We start from the raw sequence: 19,860 nt of genomic DNA, 5'->3' as shown, positions 1-19,860 counted from the left end.
TTTTCAGCTGTAACAGCTAGAGAGGCCCAAAGCATTATTTCTCCTGGTTTCAATGCATTTAGAATTGGCATCAGTTTACGGTAAAGAAAACAATACTGCTGTGTTTTGCACTTTTCTTAGTGAGGTGAGGGGTGGGGGAGTTCTAACACACGCATACACGGAATTGATGAAAGTACCTTCACTGAAGAAAATCTTGCACTTCGCTAGCCGAACATCCCCATGACTTCAGTTAAAGTCAACTCCAAAATTTTGCAAGGTTGGCACTCGTACAATAGGTACTTTGTCATCAGTGTGCGCCCTGTCATGAATTCGGACAGGTATGATTGGGTAGGCAGCATTCACGTGGTCCAGAGGTGGCGTCGGTCCCATATTTTTGCGCAGTGTAGGCGCTGCCTCGGCCAAGCTAGGTAACGAGCACCTGCACATACCCAAAGAAGGATGCAGAAATGTCGTGCCACTTGCTCGGCATGCAGCGTTGGCGCTGTAACGTAAAGCTATTACAAACTTTTCTATTCCAATTCTGCAATCAGCCCTCCACAATAAGCACAAAATTTTCGAGCCACCCCACTTCACCTGTCTGTCACGAAAAGTAACGAAAACCGCCACAGCTCCCCATCTGATATGACGTGCGCACGTTGATTATGCATGATTAGGTCGAACAAAAGAAAAATTATTATTTTTGATTCAACTTTTTTTTTGCCATTGGACCTCTGCTAGTGCTATCAAGTTTTTGGCTTCGCCTGTCTTTCAGGCGACGTAACAAATCCGCGAAAACTCACCGCATCAAAGCAATGTGCACTCGTTAAAGATACATTATTACGCTAAACAAAACAGCATTTTTATCTGAATAGCCGCAGGCTGCCCTCTTCCGAAAGGAATAAAAGATGACTGCCCGCCGATTGCTCGGGTACTGGCTACTCGCACCTGCCGGATTTATTTGGGTATCAGCAAACTTTTTGCGTGGCAGTATAACGTTGTAGAGTCCTTTCGGTACGTATGCGACATCGCTCTACTAATTATTCTTTGCTGAGGATTGTTCTCGCGGCATTCTTAACCTTCCTTTGCGCGCCGCCGCGATTTTCGACCAGCCACCGCAAATTCAGTGATGGGTAGCGGTCCAATCGTAGAAACCGGAGGCACCCTCCTCACCCGGTTATCTATATTCACTGCGCTGTCTCGTCGCCATCGAAACCCTCTCTATTTGAGCGTGCTCCTCGCCTCTTGTCAGCCAAATTGAATAAGAAAAACTGCCCAGTTCAGGAGATGTTATTTGTTCTCAAAGCAAACAAAACTGACCTCTTATAAACGGAGAGAGCGTTTGATTCTGCTGTTCAGACAACGCTGCGGGTCCACGCCCAAAGCTTGCGTTGGCGGCAAAGTAAATTTGACCTCAGGACATTGAATTAAAACAAAATGGAATAGTTTTACGTTATGGGTCCCCATGTCTGCCAGTCTTCCTTCAAACATTTGACCCTGTTTTTTCAGGCATTGCTTATGACAAATTAGTTGCATTTGTTGAATTGACGCACTAAGCTTAATAATGAGGAACGTCTGTCTTACGTTTCTACAAATCACCGTCGCCTTATCTTTTATTCAAACAATTATCAGGATATTTCTTGGTCCCAGTCGCTGAATAAAATCCCTGGTCTTTTTGATTTATTGGTTCCTTGGCGCCTCAAGCAGCCAACAGACACTGACAAGAGTAACCGTTTTGCCAGCAGGGGCCCTGTAACCTACAGCGGTTCCAATGAGCGTTTATTCAAATCTCCAGACATCAAAGTTGCGCAACCACTGACGCAAGCATCGGGCGGTGACCCGTAGTGTTTCCTGAACAGCCCAATCACACGCACTCTTACTTTATAGGAAGTCACTTTTCTTTGCTGTTCGAAGAGAATAACATTGTCTAGATTGAGTGGTTTTTCATTTATAACTGTCTGCCAGGAGGCGAGGAGCACGATCAAGTGCAAAGGGTTTCGATGACGACGAGCCAACGCACTGAATATAGATCATTGGATGAAGAGGGCGGTGCTAGCCTCTGCGAGTGGTCCGCTTTCCCTTACTTAGCTTGTAGTGGCTGGTCGAAAATCGCGATGGCGTGCAAAGGGAGCTTAAGAATTCCGTTAAAACGAATTATCAGCAAGAAACAGTTGACAGAGCGAGGTCGTAAACGTGCCGAAAGTGCTTGAAAACGTGGCACGTCCACGCAGAAAGTTTTATTATACGCAAATAACCTCATGCTCTCCGGCATGTGCGAGTAGCCAGTGCCCGAACGATCGGCAGCAGCCATCTTTTATTTCTTACGGAACAGGGCAGTCTGCGGCGCATTGAGAAAAAAATTCGATATTGTTTGGCTAATTAGCACATCCTGACGCGTGCAGGTCACTTTGAAGCGGTGATTTTTCGTGGTTTTTTGACGTCGCGTGACAGGCAGGTGAAGTGGGCGAGCCTGATAACTTTTGACCAGTAGCCGTGGGCTGATGGTGAAAAGGCGTCGAATGAAAAATAACGATTTTTCTTTCTTCAATCCAATCATGCGTAATCAGCGTGTACACGTGATATCAGATGGAGAGCTGTCATGGTTTCCGTTACGTCGCGTGACAAAGCGGCGAAGTGAGGGAGTGAGGGTGGTCCAAAAAAATGCTTGACCAATCTTGGAGGGCTCATTGCCAAACTGGAGTCGAAAAGTTTGGAATAGCTTTACGTTATAGCGCCCCAGCCTACTTCATTCATAGTAAATTGTGTATATGAGGGCAGGCTTACTTTTCTATTATGCTGTTTTATTTTGTACAAAGGAATCGGCTTTGTATGGAAGATGGTATATTGTAGAATACTGTGACACATGGTCTTCATGAGAATTTGAGGAAAGACAAGGTAAAGCCGAAAGAAGAAATGAATTCGTTGACTGATTGAGGCATTATTTATGACTTCTTACCATACATTCTCTGGCTGCCACAATAAGCCAAACAGTGCCACAACTGTTAAGTTGCCAAGACATTTCGCGTGAATTCTCAAGGCATGCCTCATTACCCAGAGTATTTTTTTAACCACCTGTTCCTAAACATGACCTCTAAACGCCAGACATACCTGTATATACATTGTTCTTGCATGGCACCTCCTATAATACGCACATTGCTTGTGGGCGTGACGCAGTACTTGGCTGTGTGATTTTGAGAGCTCCAGTAGTCTTGTATGTATGTTGTCTTCACGTCCAACACGCACTGTTTCAAATGCGTCCCTTCTGGTGAGCCTAAGGCGCTAAACCGGTTGTATCATAGGCCAGTGTTTTTACTTTTATATTCGGAGTACAAACTATGATCCTTTCTCTGTACGTTAAAATGAGTGAATGTAAGTTTGTTACAAATAAAAATTGGCCCTGCTAACACCCTGAGTATAGAGTGATTTGTGTCGCTTAATTTTCTTTGAAGCACATCGATCTTGTTTTCGTTCTCGCTATTTAATTAACATCTAGGTACAAATAAAAGAATATCAAGTTAGTCTCAAGTCTCAATTAGCGGTAACAAAAAAAGATCTTTACCACAGACGCATGCTTGTTAAATCACAAATACCAAACGGCAAAAGCCGAAAGTTGATGCCTTCTTCTGGTTTTATTCCTAGCTGTCGATACGGCACTTGCATTAAACACGCCTTTTTTTACACTTTGTGTCATTGGTAAGTCGCGTAAATCAATATTTCCTGCGTTATAATTTTTTTTACAATTTTGGTTTCACTTATTTACTGCAATAATTACTATTTACGTATATTTACGCACAAAAGCGCTATTGTAGGCACTTGCTTCTTCTGTTTTATGAATATTGCTTTTTTCTGCACTGTTACTATTTTTATGAGATTGTTACATTGAGCATCGTATCATTTTGGCGGTGAATGTGAGTTTGCGGGGGGGCAGACACCATGTCTGGCTTTTTCGCCCTTCCGCTGGTTTCCTAGGCGCCTGTTCAATTGAGGTTTCCTGAATAGTAGGGAATAGCACGCAGAGGACGGGACAGTAAAATTCCTAACTTCGAACAAATTTTATTTTTCGCATACAACACTTTCATGCCCCAGAAGAAGGACCTATCGCTTATACAACGGGTATCGGCGTCTTAGAAACGTTAGCACTTTTTCGCAGAGGAAAATAGAAGGTGTGCTCATACATGTGTGTTCTGCTCTGTTTAACTTTTCAGCTTCAATTCTTGAGTTACCCTGTTTTTTTCTCCTTCCTATGGCAACACATTTATCAAGGAACGGCTTGCCCGTTTTTGACTCGCAAGAGAGAATGCGATCAACAAGTGTTCCCCCTCGCCCATAGTTGATATTACGAGCATCTTCCATAAGGCGCTCGTTCTAGCACCTAGCGGTTTGTCCGACATAGTGGTTTCCGCATAACAAGGGAATTCGGTACACAACACCATCGCAAGTGACGTAAGGTTTCTGATGCCTGCCGATGCATCCTCGCACTTTGTTGTTGTCAGCCTTTCCTATCTTGCACAATGTGCCAAGTTTCTTCGGGGCCGAGAACATGACGGTTGCATTCGCCCGTTAACCAATTCTTTTCAGATTGTGGAAAATCTTATGCATGTAAGGCAATACAGCAAAATGCTTCCGTTCACCAAGCACCAGATTCGGATGACATTGTATTTCTGATTTTAGTTTCCTGAAAAGCTTCTAGGCTACAGACACCTGAACATGCGTGGGGTAACCAGCATTAGTCAGCCTCTTCGACTTCTGTTTAAAATTGTCACTCATCATGTGTGCGCACGATTTTCGGAGAAAATTTTGGAAACACGCGCGGACAATAGCGCTTGTATTGCAAGTTTTGAGTGCGCAGAATTATGTGGCCGCACAGTTTAGTTACTTCGTGGCTGGTAGGCCCAGCAAATGCGATTAACGTGAAAGGTGAAGTTCAGGTCTAAAAATTTGACGGAATCATTGATGGCCAATTCACTTGTTAGAACAAGCGGACTAAACACTCCTACATGATGGGTAAAATACTTAGAGCCTCGGCTTTAGCAAGGTTAACAAGCATTAAAAAGTCATCTACAAATCTAAAGACTTTGATTATGTCTATGTTTTCTAGGCGACTGACAAAAATTTTGTCAATTTTAGCTAAAAACAGGTTACTTAGAATTGGGGCAGTGCACGATTCAATACACATTCCTTCCTTCTTGAGGTAAGGATTTGCATTCCAGTTAATGAACGTTGAGCGCAAGCCCATCGCTAAACTCTAAAAAATGGCTCGCTGGAACACTTGCTGCGTTCTGGAAAGACACACATCCCCACTGATCAAACCACTCCTTTACGCAGCGTAGTACCTTGTCAATCGGCAAGGAATAGTACAGACCTTTAATATCTACTGAAAACCCAACTATCCTTTCACCAGGCTGGGTTCAGACAAATTCTAACAAGGTCTTTAGAGTTCATTAGACTAAAAGGATCGCCGAACTTTATAAAGTTCAGCTTGCCTTGTAAGTACTTGGAAATAACTTTTTGCCATGTGCCAGTTTCCGATACGATAATCCAGAACGGCTGTTCCAGTTTATGGGTTTTTGACGCTGAAAGAAACGTCCACAAAGTCATTTTTCGCGTTACCTATTTCGTTAGCCAGCTTGCTAAGATTCAATTTGTTGCACAGTTTCCTTGCTTTAGCTTTCTCTTTCGACATGGCCATTTTTTCCGGACATTCAAAAACGTGGGCCCCAGCTTCATCAGCCTTAGACTTGTATAGTTTAGAGGAGGACGCAGCAAAACCACCATCCTTGGCTGCAGGAATTATCTTGTTCCTTGATGAAGATCTCGATCGGCTTGAGAGGTCACCTGGAACATCCTGGCTTTGAGCCGTGCAACACGTCGGCTCATTCTGATATGCAGTTGTCATTTTCCAAATGGGTTACAGGCTGTAACATTTTTCGCACCATCAAAAGCAGTTGAGGTGGTGACGCTCTAAGGTGTGGACAGGGCTCCGCGCTCTCTTAGGCTTCTTTGAAAGTTCGTCCCGTAGTTGTATCAGATGCTGAGTCCAAATGAATTCCGTACTTTGAGCCGAGATCCACTTGTATTCTAGACGAGTACGCCAGGTGGCCTGACTTCCACACCATTGGAGAGAATTTGCGCCTCGAGTCTGTAGAGCCGAGCCTGCCTGTACCACACCGCCTTTGCGAGATTGCAAGCCCTCGTGCTGTGTCCAGCTGACGGCACGAATCCTCCAAACAACCTTCTCACATCTTCTGGGAACAACATATTGCGATTGCAGAACGACATTGAGCGAGCACAAATAGCAAGAGCAATCATTGCAGCTGCAGTACTGGGATTCTGGCAAAAAAAAAATGAAAGGGCCCGTTGTAGTATAAATGCAATTCAGCAGTGTCTGTGTGTATCCCAATTTTACTTTATTTATTGCTATTCAAACCACGCACCTACAAGCCCAAAATGCTACGCTGCTGACTTTTCCTGGTTGCCTTAAACTTCAACTTGAACTTTAAGGCCTGTCATTGCAAGTAGTCAGGTATTTCTCGATGAACGAAACCAATGTTGCATTCTATACAGTACATAAATGATGTGGCACATTTGTACGAAAGGCAGCGCATTTGGCCTACCGTGGTAGCAATAGTAGTATGTTTATTTGGCCATATTATATACAATATGCCCTCGAGGTGAGGCTAAAGGAGGTAGACCGAAGCATACCTCCTGACAAGGCCTACACCCCGATCACACATCATGGAAACGGGGGCCGAATGGACAAAAGAAAAAAAAGAAAAAAAAACAATGAGCAAACATGATCACAATAGAAAAATAGTTAATGATAGACAATAATAAATATCAATTAACAATAAACAAAACATTATACAGAATTATACAGAACAAAACAAGTATACAGAATTAGCTGAAATTTAACCGGGGGGAAAAAGAATCGTCAGTTTTTTCTTAAATACAGACACACTATAACTTTCTAAAGCAATCTGAGTAAGAGACTGGTAGGCATTACACAATGTTATAATTTGATAATCGGTTGTTTGTTTACCATAATTTGTTCTGGGTCTTGCAGTAGATAGGGCAACGGAACGTAGACCATACGCAACGTTTCTTGAATTATAAGTATTAGAAAAACAGTTAAAGTCATGCTTGATTTTATAAAGAATGTGAAGAGCCAAACTAAAATTGTATAAATGAAAGAAATTGCGAACATGAAATGTTTCGAAAAAATTTGCTTCAACAGATGAACTTGAACTTAATAAACGTAGAGCTCTTTTTTGGAGAGAAAGCAATTTGTGTGAATCAGTTTTGTTGCATGTACCCCACACTAGGTTGCAATACACCAGGTGAGACTGAACAAGGGCAAAATATAACTGTTTTTTAACTTGTAGTGGGAGGAGATGTCTAACACGATAAATAACATAAATAGATCTGGCCATTTTTAGTCTAATGTAGTTTATATGATCACTCCAACCCAAATCGCTACGAAAAAACACACCAAGGAACCGGCAACTATGAACTTGCTCGATGTTAAAGTCATTAAAAAATAGTTTGATGTGATGATCTAATGGTTTGTTTTTTGGATGGAAGAGCATAAACTTTGTTTTGTTTACGTTTAATTGAAGTTGATTAACATAGAGCCAAACCGCTAACTCCTCAAGCCAGGTATTACATTGGTGTTCAATTACTTGGAGACTGGAGCCGGAAAAAAAGACATTAGTATCGTCAGCATACATCATGATATTAGGAGTTAATGGAATAGTTACAATGTCATTAATATAGAGAATAAAAAAAGTGGTCCCAGAATTGAACCCTGAGGGACACCGAATTTTATCATACCAAAACTGGATTTTACATCATGAATCTGAGTGTACTGTATCCGTGCAGTTAGATAACTTTCCAAAAGTGAATTTGCCACTCCACGGATCCTGTAAGTCTTTAATTTGTGGAGCAGTATTGTATGTTGCACAGAATCGAAAGCTTTGCGCAGGTCGAGAAAAATTCCAACAGAAAAAAGCTTAGTTTCAAAATTGTTAATTATAGAGTTTTTAATATCTAACAGAGCAGATTCTGTTGATTTACCGGCCTGAAAGCCATACTGTTGGGGGCAGATAAGATGTTTAGCTTGTAAGAAATTGTTTAGTCGCCTATAGAGTATACGCTCAGCTAACTTCGAAAACAGAGGCAATACCGAAATAGGACGGTAATTATTTGGGTCATTTTTGTTGCCTCCTTTGAATAAAACGGTAACGCGCGCGATTTTCAATTTGCTAGGGAATACACCAGAAAGAAGCATTCTGTTACAAATATGCGTAAGAGGGCCAGCAATAATATTTACAGCACATTTGATAGGAAAAGCAGCAACTTCGTCATCTCCAGGTGAGCAGGTGTTCCTGAATGAATTAATGATGGAAATAACTTCATCCACTGAAGTAGGGGACAAAAATATAGATTCAGTACTGCAAGAGGGTAAGTATGAGTCAATAGACCGAGCTGAATGACAGCTAGCAGAGGGTCGGTATGCTCCGGCAACTAAAAAGTGTTCATTCAGCATATTGGCAAGTGAAATTCCAGCATAATTCACCCCATTGACTTTCAGCTCGGAGGGAAGACAGTTCTTCCTGTTCCCTATAATAATGTTAATACCTTGCCAAAGTAATTTAGGATTGTGTAAGATTGACGAAAACTTATTAATATAGAAACAAGATTTAGCTTTCTTTAGATCTGAGTTTAATTTATTTCGAAACTTCTTAAACTTAACTAAATCATCCGGGCATCGCGTTTCCAAAAAACGAGAGAACATTTTGTTCTTTTCTTTAATTTGTTTCAAAAGTGCTCCTGTCATCCATTCTTTTCTAGCCTTTCTATGTTTTTTTATAGTTTGAGTTGGGAACGCAGCGTAATAGCATTCAAGCAGCTTCTGAATAAATACGAGTCATTTTCACCATATACATCTACCCAATTAATTGTAGACAACAAGTGACAAAATCTGGAGATGCTCTTTTCATCATTAACTCTACGAGCGTGAACGCGTTTATTCAATTTGGTCGTATCAGGAAAAAGTGAAAAGAAAGGCAAGTGATCACTAATTCCAGAAGAAAAAACACCGGATATGCAACTCTGAGGTGGGAAATTAGTGAAGCACAAATCAATTAATGTTTCAGAGTGCAAGGATATGCGAGTAGGCAATTTAATAGTATTGTCACAACCATTAGACAACATTATTTCATTTAAGGTAATCTTCAGAGCGTTATCCTCCAAAACGTTAATATTGAAGTCACCTAGCACAATGATACGCCAGTTGTTTTGGTTAGCAAACTGCAGAAAACAATCAATTAAGCGAAAAAAATTGTCAGAATTCCCTTGAGGGGGGCGATACACAACCATAATAGCAACTCTATGAAAAGCAATGCAGACAGTTTCAAAATCAGTACAAACAATTGAATAATCCGACAAGACCTCAAAGCACAAATAATTTTGCACATATAAAGACACACCACCACCACGCTTTCCATCTCGAAATACTGAAAAGGGTTTGTAACCAGGAAACTCGCTGACATCTGCATTTGAGGTAAACCATGTTTCAGTGAAGGCAATAAGGTCAAAATTAAAGTTCAGTTTAGTTAATTCAGCTTCTACTTCTTCTGATTTATTTTTTAGGCTTTGACAGTTCAAGTGGTAAAGAGATAGTGTGTTGCGAGGATTGTAAGCACCATCCTTTAGAAAGTCGGTGAATGACTCGGCAGTAAAATAAGCCATTGTTGAGCAGGTGTACTGCGCAGTCTCGCAGCAACAGTGATTAAACCATCTTATCAATGTCCTCCTCACAAGCGATCCTGATGGCTCGTGCACCAGGTTGCTTTCGAGCGTAGATCTTTCCTTCCTTTGACCAGACGAAAGCGTACTTCATTTCCTTAGCCTTCATTTTAGCGAGCCACAGTAAATTCCTCCTAGAAGCCGTCAGGTTATCAAAGAATCGAATGTCATCTTCGCATTCTTTGCGCTTTGAAATCCAGTCTGTTTTTGTGGATCGCTTGGCAAAACGGATCAAAACCACAGGCACCTTGTCTGGTTGAGATGGAAGGCGGTGTAGCCCTTCAATGTCATTTGCTACAAGTGTGGGCAAGTCAAGCTTCACAGCAAGGCTGTTTACTTTGCTCAGTAAATCTTCACCACCTGTCACAGGCATTTTATGTATTTCCATGTTTAGCCGCCTACTGTACTGGCTCAGGTCGTTCAATTCCTGACGCAGTTTTCGAATTTGCTGCCCGTCCTGGTTTGCCTCAATGTCGTCAACTCTCTTACGCAGGAGCTCAATTTCCTTGTCATGCCTATTAGATACTTCGAGCAATTTGTCATACGTGTCAGACATAGGTTGTACAGACTTTTCAATGCTTGAAACGGTTTCCTTCAAAGATGTCAGATCATCCACTTTGGCCGTGAGATTTGCCAATGACTTACTAATCTCAGCATGCCGTTTGCATAGGACAGCAGAAGATGCATCACTGTTGCTATCCTGATTGCGAGACGCCGAAGATCGACATGTCAAGCATTTCAAGGCTTTTCTTAATTCAGCATTTTTTGCTTTGAAACTCCGCTCCCCAACCCCTGCACACTTCCCTATATGAAACCTTTGACAGCAATCTGCACAAGTCATAAATTCTTCACCATCTATAATGTCTTCGTAGCATGCAGAACAAGGATCAAAATTTTCAAATGACATTGCAAGCAAGACACTAAACCATGGGCAGCAGTGGCAGCAGTGGCGGCAGTATGCACTGGCAGCTTAACAACAGTAAGAAAAGACAACTAACCTGCAAAATTCAAAACAGTTGTTTGAGCACTCTTGTGCAGCAACGTGCCACCGCCACCGCTGCCGCTGCCCGATGTGTGAAGGCTCTCGTCGACTTGCGCAGCTTTATAGCCAGAAGGAAGGGGCGTATCTTCGCGTGATGACAGCACGTAGGCAGCCACACACGGTGCGTCAATGAAGCCAGCAGAATGCAGATCGCGCTTGATACGGAAATTCTTGCAGACGGACAGCAGCGAAGGAACTACAAAATTCAAAACAGTTGTTTGAGCACTCTTGTGCAGCAACGTGCCACCGCCACCGCTGCCGCTGCCCGATGTGTGAAGGCTCTCGTCGACTTGCGCAGCTTTATAGCCAGAAGGAAGGGGTCCCCACACAAGGTCGTTGAGTGGTCCCCACACAAGGCTCGAGGTTGCGCGTTTCATTCCGGGCATGGCGCCCGCATCAAGATTGGGGGCAGAATGCAAAAATTGTGTGTAGGGAGGGAGGGGGGGCAGGGGCAGAACCCATTTCCCGAATCGTTCGTTTCCGTTAACGAATAGGACATTGAAGCAAATGATTGACAAATCGAATGACCAATGCCAAAACGTGTATGTAGTCCAGCGCTTGCCACTGCACGCGCTGGACCCTTTAGTTGCGACGCCGCAAAGTCCGCGCATGGCGCGGGTAGGAACTGAAAAACTTGTGAAGTATATTCTTTAAAGCGATAGCATGTTAGGGTACTTGACGCACTGTCAGCGGGCCAACTCTCTATGCTTGTCTCTATGCTTGTTTTTATCTAACCGTTTTCCCACCTGCCTGGTCACTACGTAATCCGTGGTCTAATCAGTAGTGCATCTGGCTGAGGGAACAGAACTGGAAACGAACTATCGGACTAACTTGCGTCACTGAGTATGCAACCATGTGTACATAGGTGCCTGCCTTCACCAGACCTCTTTCACGCCGACATGGGTCCCTGTGGATGACGGACAGGGTAGGTGTCGCTGCTCAAAAGAACTCTTTGACGCATTATTTGGAGCACTAAGTATGTGCCGTTGGGTCTATGTTGGTCTTCAGTGAACATCTTTGATGTCAGCTTGGGTCACTGGGCATGTACAGGTTAGCGTAGGCCGCTCTTCAGCGAACGTCTTTGATGCCAACATGGATAACTGTGTATGTGCCACTGGAAGTGTACTACGTTCCGATCACAAAATGATTCCTTAAATTTGTCCGATGCTGATCGAATCGAACCCACCCCACAAGTGTTCCGCAAGCACAGCAACCCGACGCTTTAGGAGGCTGCGCCACAAGAATAACTATGTACAGCTTTTCAATGAACGCCTCTTACACAACGCTTTTTGGAGGTGAGCAATGAATGCGCTGCGTGTGTGAGTCTCATCAATAAACCTTTCACAAAGATAGGTCATTAAGTGAGTGAGCGAAAACAAAGCAACAACTCTTAGCTTTCGCAAGCACCGGTGCGCCATGCTTTTCGTGCCCGAAACCACGCGTGGGCTTTTCCACCGTGCCACTAGATGGCGCAGCTTGTCCACAAAGAAACGCAAGAGGGAAGCCCAGTTATCGTATCACATGTTTTGTCAGCGTTCGCACCCACTGGCTTGCCATGAATCCCAGAGACAACGCGTAGGCTTCGCGGCGGCGGCGATAGATGGCTCCGTGTGTTCTCAGTGAAGCGCTAAAGAGGAATCTGCCGAACACGCCTCATAGATAACTCATTTTGACAGTGGCATTGCGTTGTCTCGCTATATTGAAGGAATGCTAAAACACATTACCGTCGAAAGCCATCATGATATAAATTCGGCTGGATATTTTGGAACTGAAGTGAATCCTGTAGGCAGTGGCACATACCCAGTGCCACCTACTTAGCGAAACAAGTTGGTGCGACAGTTCTTTTCGAAACCTGTTCTATCAGTACAGCTGCGCATACCAGTTAGAATGAAGACTACGCACTCCCAGTGGCCAATGGTGGTGGGGAATCGGTTAGTAGATAGATAGATAGATAGATAGATAGATAGATAGATAGATAGATAGATAGATAGATAGATAGATAGATAGATAGATAGATAGATAGATAGATAGATAGATAGATAGATAGGTTACATGATACCTCCGCGGAAACAGCGTTAAATATTCTAAGAAAACTAAACCCAATTAAACTATCGTGCACTTCGTTATTGCTGAGTTCCCTCTACACCATCTTGAAATCAGACGGCGGTTTTGTAATGTAAAACCCAATAATGTTTTATTACCCCATTTAAAGCCATAGCAATCAGAGTCTCGTGTGGTGCTGGTGAACACTGTGGCAACTACGTCCTGAAGGCCGCGATTCCACTCCATTGGCGCGGGCTACGAATATTATCGGGATAGCATTGCGCGCCCCGTCTCGCAGAAAATCCGGCGTTGGTGTCTGTGTAACAAAAATCGTCCTAAAGAACGTATCCCCATCCACACAGACCCTCCGTGTTGCGCGTAGGCACAAGTGAATTGAATTTCTCGAAGTAAAATGCGTCAGAAAATCCAGTATATTACGGCTGATACACAACCAATAGACATGATAGCGTCGCATTTCAGTTTCAGTTTATTTCTTTATTGAGTGGATACATGCTTACATAAGTGTACAAAAGGAGGTCCCGGTGCATGTGGCTGAAAGGGGACGTCCTGTCCTAAAATATATACATTAGCTCAAATATACAGCATTAAACAGCAAATATAGCAGTCTATAAGTGAAAGTGAATATGCGAGGAAACATTAATTCTGCTACTCGGAATCTCAGAAACCCCATTTCCAGCTGTTGTTTGGGGTCTGTCTTAGCAGGAGTGGTGCGGCCCATTCGGTTCATGGAACACAATCCAGATGGCGCTCGCCACCGCGCATCGGCGGCAGTGGCAGCACCCGCCATGGGGTGAAAACAAACAAACACAAACAAAAAACCGAAAAGCTTACCTACGTGCAGAGCGTTTGCCGCCAGCGTTACATAAGCTGTAGTTGCCGGGAAGTGTGAGGAGCAGTTATATATCTTTGAAAGCTATCGCGTTCCACTTTTAAAGGCGAAGCCAGTCCTAATTTTCTTGCACTCATTCAAAACTCGTAGAACACAAAATATCAACGCATTGCTTCAATAAGTGTCCATTAAGTCCTGTGACCACAAGTGGAAAACAGTTTCAGCGATCATGCCAAGCGCCTGGCAGATTATGGTTACCCGATGCGTATATACCTCAGTCGCGTGGGCACGAACAGGAAGCATAAAAAACTGGCTAAGGTTGTACTCATGTGAACCTAGTTATCACCAGCGAAAGGTCTCTTATGCTTGGTTTTGTTTCTCCCATTTTTCTCCCAGAGTTTCTCCCACACGTTACTCATGCTGCCGATGGGCTTGTCCGTGAAGTCGCGGTGAAACATCGGAGTTGCAGCCGAGCTTGCTGCTAGCCGAAGGGTGTGGCTTGTCAAGCGTTCTTTGTGGGTGCCATTGCTTGTGTCGACGGATTCTTCTCGTTGTTATTTGTGTTGCTGAACGATGGTGGTGGTTGCAGTAGCTTCGATCTCAGTACACTGCCGCGTTGGTAAGCTTTTCAATGATGTGCTACGCTGGCCTCCCTTTGCTCCAGTGTTTCAGCAGGCAATGTTGCCGTTGCTTGAGACTACGGGCGCGTTTTTCGTCCGACGTTTTCCGCACGCGGGCGAGGGTCGTTCGACGCCGGGCGCATCGGGACGCATTGGCCGCGTCCGGTTAAGTTGGCTGCGCCAGTGGGTCGAACTACCGGTCGAACTATTGACGCTGCTCTTCTCGCCAACGTGATGTAACATGAACGCGCGCTCACGCTATGTCGTACTATATTTAGCCCTTAGACCCTCGACTAGTCACGTGGTAAGGCAGCGGCGAGTGTCCGAGTGAGCGGAGCGGCGACATCCGCTAAACTCACCGCAACGGACCACGTGGCCTGATGTCATACCTTCCACACTTGTGCTCCAGCGGCTCAAGGTCATTGCCATGCGATGAATGGACTTGGTAGACATGGCGTAGTAGAGCTCTCGCTATAGAAACGCATGGAAGTGAAGCAGTAGCACTGCTAGAGCAAAGAAAGCTGGTGCGGTACCACACATTTATTGTATTTTCCATAATCTCAGAAAGATAGCGGCTAAGTCGGGGTTGCCCCTGAACGTCTACAAAAGCTATGCAAACAGGTTAATTCAGAGAACAACAAAAGGAACGCAGGTTCTAATCAACATCGCGAACAATTTGTAAGGTGCACTCATAATATGGTCTATGCCATTCCGCTTTCGTACTAAAGAACGCATGATGGTCAAACTGGCAGAGGCATCAATCATAGCCTAAAAGAGCGTCAATATCACGTCACTTGAGTAACCTCACGCGATATGGGCATTCGTTCCCGAGATTGTCCCGGCAAACCCATGTTTGAAAATGTTTCAAATTTTTTAGACGCCCAGCTAACACAAAAGAGGTATCTTTTTTATTCTTGGATGTTTGGTCCTGACCGTCAAAGATCTAGAGTGGAGAAGTCAACAAGTCAACACACAGACGAATTCAATGAAGCTAGAAAATCTTCGTTTCAGGCGGATTTTAGAAGATAATTCAGATCGCCCGTTAAAGAAGCCTAAAATTAATTCTCTTTTGTTGTAAATTTTCGGGGGAATTAAGGAACCTGGATTTTTGTTTTTAACCAAGGCGCGGGTGTTTGCATTGCACTGCAAGGTCAGCCGCTAGCTCTTTTTGTTCGTAATAAACTCAACAGCAAAAAAAAAAAACAAGAAAAGTTACGCTGATCTTTCGGACCATCAGAAGAGGCGTCGAATTGATGTCGAACTGATGGTATTTGCGAGCCCTGTTGCCATGAGTACAACTATATACGTGTTATACATTCGTAGGCACCTATGGCTAAGTTATGAATTGTGCATGTTAAAAGGACGATATGATTTGTACTGCGATGAACAGATATTAAAATATTATTAACTTAGTAGATAATTACGTTGGGCGAACGTCGCACTGTTTCTAGCTAGCGTTACGTGCTACGAGCAAAGTGCTGGTGAAAGTCGCCCGGTCCAGCAGATGGTGCAGTCTGACGTGGCTCCTCCAAGCGCGAGCTCCTTACAAGGAAAGAAGGCGAGAAAGCGGTACGCGGCGCATGCGCCGAGTGTTTCAGATAGCTTGCTGCATTTAGAAACAGAGTGCAATGCTTGCTTCAGCGAGCATTAAAGAAGTACTTTTCACTACATCTTATGGCATAAGATTTCTGGCCGTTGGCAGCGACGATGGAGTACCACACGACTTGGTAATGCTGACTGAGTGGCGTGCACTGTGTATGGGGCGCCCGCATGGCGCTGTTTCTGTGACCCGGGAGCGCGACACGACCGGTTGTTGTTGTGCGAGTGCATGACATTTTCGGCAGGAATGCAAACACTGCAAGAGTCTGTTTCTCAGTGGCTGTCGAGGTTACAACCCTCGACAGCGCTCGGAGAATTTTAAACGACACTAACAGCCCAGCTCGACTGACGGTACAAGCGGCAAATGGTTTGAAGTTTGGCGTACAATTTTCGTTTTATCTTTTTGGTTCACCCTATGTTGACGAGTGTTACCTACAGGCAACATACTAAAAAATATTTTTTTTCTTGCCGAATGTTAGTGTTGTGCACGTAGTTTCTGGCTGTCTTCGGCCAAAACGGAATGGCAGTCATGAAGCACCATTTGTTGGCTTAGAGCAGGAACGCTGGACGCGGAAGAAGTTTGGTACGCCACTGACGGTCTTGTGAAAGCAAGGTCAGAGAAGCCCGACCGATGCGACATATCCCAGGGCAGTTGCGTCGCACATATGATGTAAAGCAAATGATACGTACACCCACGTTCTCGTATGATGAGTGCTGTCTATACAAATTAGGTATGATGCCCTACGTGGTATAGGGTCAAGCCTACTTCCAGTTTCCTGTCTGGCATTTTCCTCCTATTGCTGAAAAATATTTATGTCTTTTTGCTGATTGTTCTTATTCTTGATGTGTTTTGCTTATTTAGATGGAAGATAAACAATTTTTCAGGGTATTTATATAGGCCGTCATTAAAGGGTTAACGTCTGTTTCACTGCGACCGACAATAAGAAAAGCGATCGTGGGTTATTTATTAGAGCACCACGCTACGCGTTCCGCTGCAGAAGCTCGATTCCCCATAGGTATCACACTATTTTCTGTTTATTAAAGCCAGACACGAACCTATACCAACTTACCACGTAATGTCAAGAATGATACAAAGAATGCTTCGTATTGATGTAAAAAGAAAAGCATGGTGGCCTAATTCTTAGAGCCCTCGGCTTCTGTTCTCGGCGGTAAATGTTCGATTTCCACATCGATCACACTTTATTCATGCGAAAGCACTACATAGCTCATGAAGCGGAAAATTCGGCGGTTAGGCGGGAGATCGTACAAAAAGTCACGTGGTCACAGAGACGCGTTCGTGCACGAGTGGCATCATGCAATTCATCATGCCAGTGTTCTCATACAGCCCCTGCCTCTGCAAGGTGCCGACAGCACTGGCGCACTGCCTGTCGGAGCGGTGATCTGGGTGAGTTCTGTCGTGCACTCCGATGGAAGAATCTTCGACTTCTATTTCTCGGCCAGTAACTGCGCCCGGCACATTTGGACATCCATGCAAATGCGCGAACGAGGCCGGGGCACGTGAAATATTCAAAGAAAACGTGAAAACAATACCATTACGTTTCGTAAACCGATTCATCGTTGATACCTGGAGCGGGATGAGTTTGGACCGTTGCCACCTTCATGCGGCGGCGCCACGAATCTAATAGCATGTGACAGCCGGGACGAGTTTGGCAGGCGCTGCCGCCAACTACGTTCATTTAATATGTTCCGTCGTTTTCTTTCTCTTTTGCATTACCGGAATACCATGTTAAACGACATCTTACCGAACATGTGGAGTTTTTTATGCGCCCGAACACTTACTGAAGCATGAGTGTAGTTGCTAAGGTCATTCACTTGAATCGTTTCTAATTGTGGTCTTACCCGATGAAACGGCGGAAAGACTGTATGCGTGCGGTCTGTAGGCAACAGTACGCACACTGCTCAGCAATTCAAACGCGATGCTTGAAGAGCATGGTAACCGACGCTTTTCGCACCGACTGTAAGCGCTGCACTGTAAGCGCTGGGGACAGTGAGCTGATGCATTGTCGTATATAGTGATCGTCCCACGTCGATCACGTAGAGTTGAACTGTGGCGCACAAAAAAAGAAGGCAGTTGTACTTGCGTTATATGAGTGTTGTGCTTCTTTCTATCACTGAGAACTGTACGTTTCCGACGCTGCTTTGCTATGGTCTAGTAGCTCTAACATTAACAGAGAAGTCGTTCGTACACAAGGGCTTCGTGTCCCACTGGATTTGTCTGTCTTCGCCTCCGCCATAGTAACCACTCCGGAGCTGGAGCTACGAAAACGAACTCAGATTTGTAGTCGCTATTTTGCCGTCTAATCAGTCCACCAGTCTTCCTTTTAGGGTATATTTTCTTTCTTAGCGCTATATTTCTTTCTTTATTGGTTGCGTCCGGCCCATCACTGTTTGCTGTGCACTGGCGGTGAAAGAAACACACCGGCGTGTTTACACTTGCCGCCACCGAGAACTTTTGTCCCGCTTAGCAGTGTGAAATGGTACCCATGACTGAATATTGGGCTAGCTTATAAAACATTATAGCCTCATACACACAGGTGACTGGCAGGGGTCGCGCGACCAGTGCCAAGTTGTCTCAAATAGTCGCTTTTCCTGAAAAGCCACCATTTCGGGTCAGTAACTCGCAGCTAGAATATTCAGTCGCTCGAACGTTGTCGCAAAATCGGTAGCCCTATCAACGGTACGCCGAAAGTGATGTCAGTTCTGTTTTAGCACACTCTAGTTATGTTGTCACATGTCTTCATCCGGCGTCCTCCTGCGTTGCGTCACATACAAAGTACACGCCACCATGGCAGCTAGACTGCAGGCCTTTAACTGGTGCCTCGCCTTGTGATGCTGAGGCACAGCAGTTCCAGCACCGTGTCGAGTAGGCGCGACGCACTATCGCAGGGACCTAAACAGCAGCCAGCAAAAGAAAGCACAAAAATTATGCGCAGATTCCCCTGCTACGCGAACGGGAAATTACAATTTACTCTCTATAATACTCCTCGGCATGCGCTCGAACTTCGGGCAAGAGGCAGCTAGCGTGGCCGGCCACTTATAGGGAGCGGATGCATGGGCGCACGTTCTAGCGTCGCTTTTTCTTCCGAGTCTTCCGCGCTGCCACATCTGACACGACTGCAGAGCACATCAGCTCAATGACGATCATCTTCTTTTACGCTCAAACCAAAATTCATGGATGTTTCCCGAACGCAAAACCAGAGTAGTGCACCCGAACTGCATAGATCCCTATAGTTATCGCTGAGAAATAGGTTCCGCTAACCCGGGCTCTGTGATCGTCGGTCGGCTTCAGTCGCTTTTTGGTCGTCAGTCGCAAATGTTCGCGCGACATCCTCAATCACCGGTGTATTCAACTTTAAAACGAAGAAGCATTGCAAAGATAAAAATAATGTCAACGAAACGAGAACGCCAACTTACCGACACATGTGCTATCCTTGAAGCAGCTGAAGTCCATAATTTTAGAGCGCAGCTTTCAGGCGCCCTTTCCTTCGGAGTAACCAAGCGAACGAGTACAGCGAAGGATGAAAGACCGAGAGCGGAGCACAGCGGCGCATGAACGACAGCGTTAGCGAAGAGAGCGCGAGGAGGAAAGTGATGGAGGTGAGTGAAGCTCAACCTTGAGGCGGAAAGCGGAGGAGGCAGGTATGGTGAAGGCGTGACAAGATAAGCGTCGTGTCGCACAAGACAGGCTCGGCGGGGATGACCGCTATTCGAGATGGCGCCAGGGTAGCGCACTGTCGTCTATTTACCGTTGGCATGCGGAGAGCCCGCCCGCCGGTACCTATTATAGAAACGAAGCTATGCATGATCGGAGGTCTGTCTGCGGCGGCTGCTGCGAGTCGGGCCCATGAGTCACACACGCGCTGCCTCTCGTAATCTCCCTATTAGCCAGGCAGTCGCGCCAC

This window comes from Dermacentor variabilis, chromosome 5 (assembly GCF_050947875.1).
Source record: "Dermacentor variabilis isolate Ectoservices chromosome 5, ASM5094787v1, whole genome shotgun sequence".
In the NCBI taxonomy this organism is placed as follows: Eukaryota; Metazoa; Arthropoda; class Arachnida; order Ixodida; family Ixodidae; genus Dermacentor; species Dermacentor variabilis.
Note: the sequence above shows the minus strand (reverse complement) of the source record.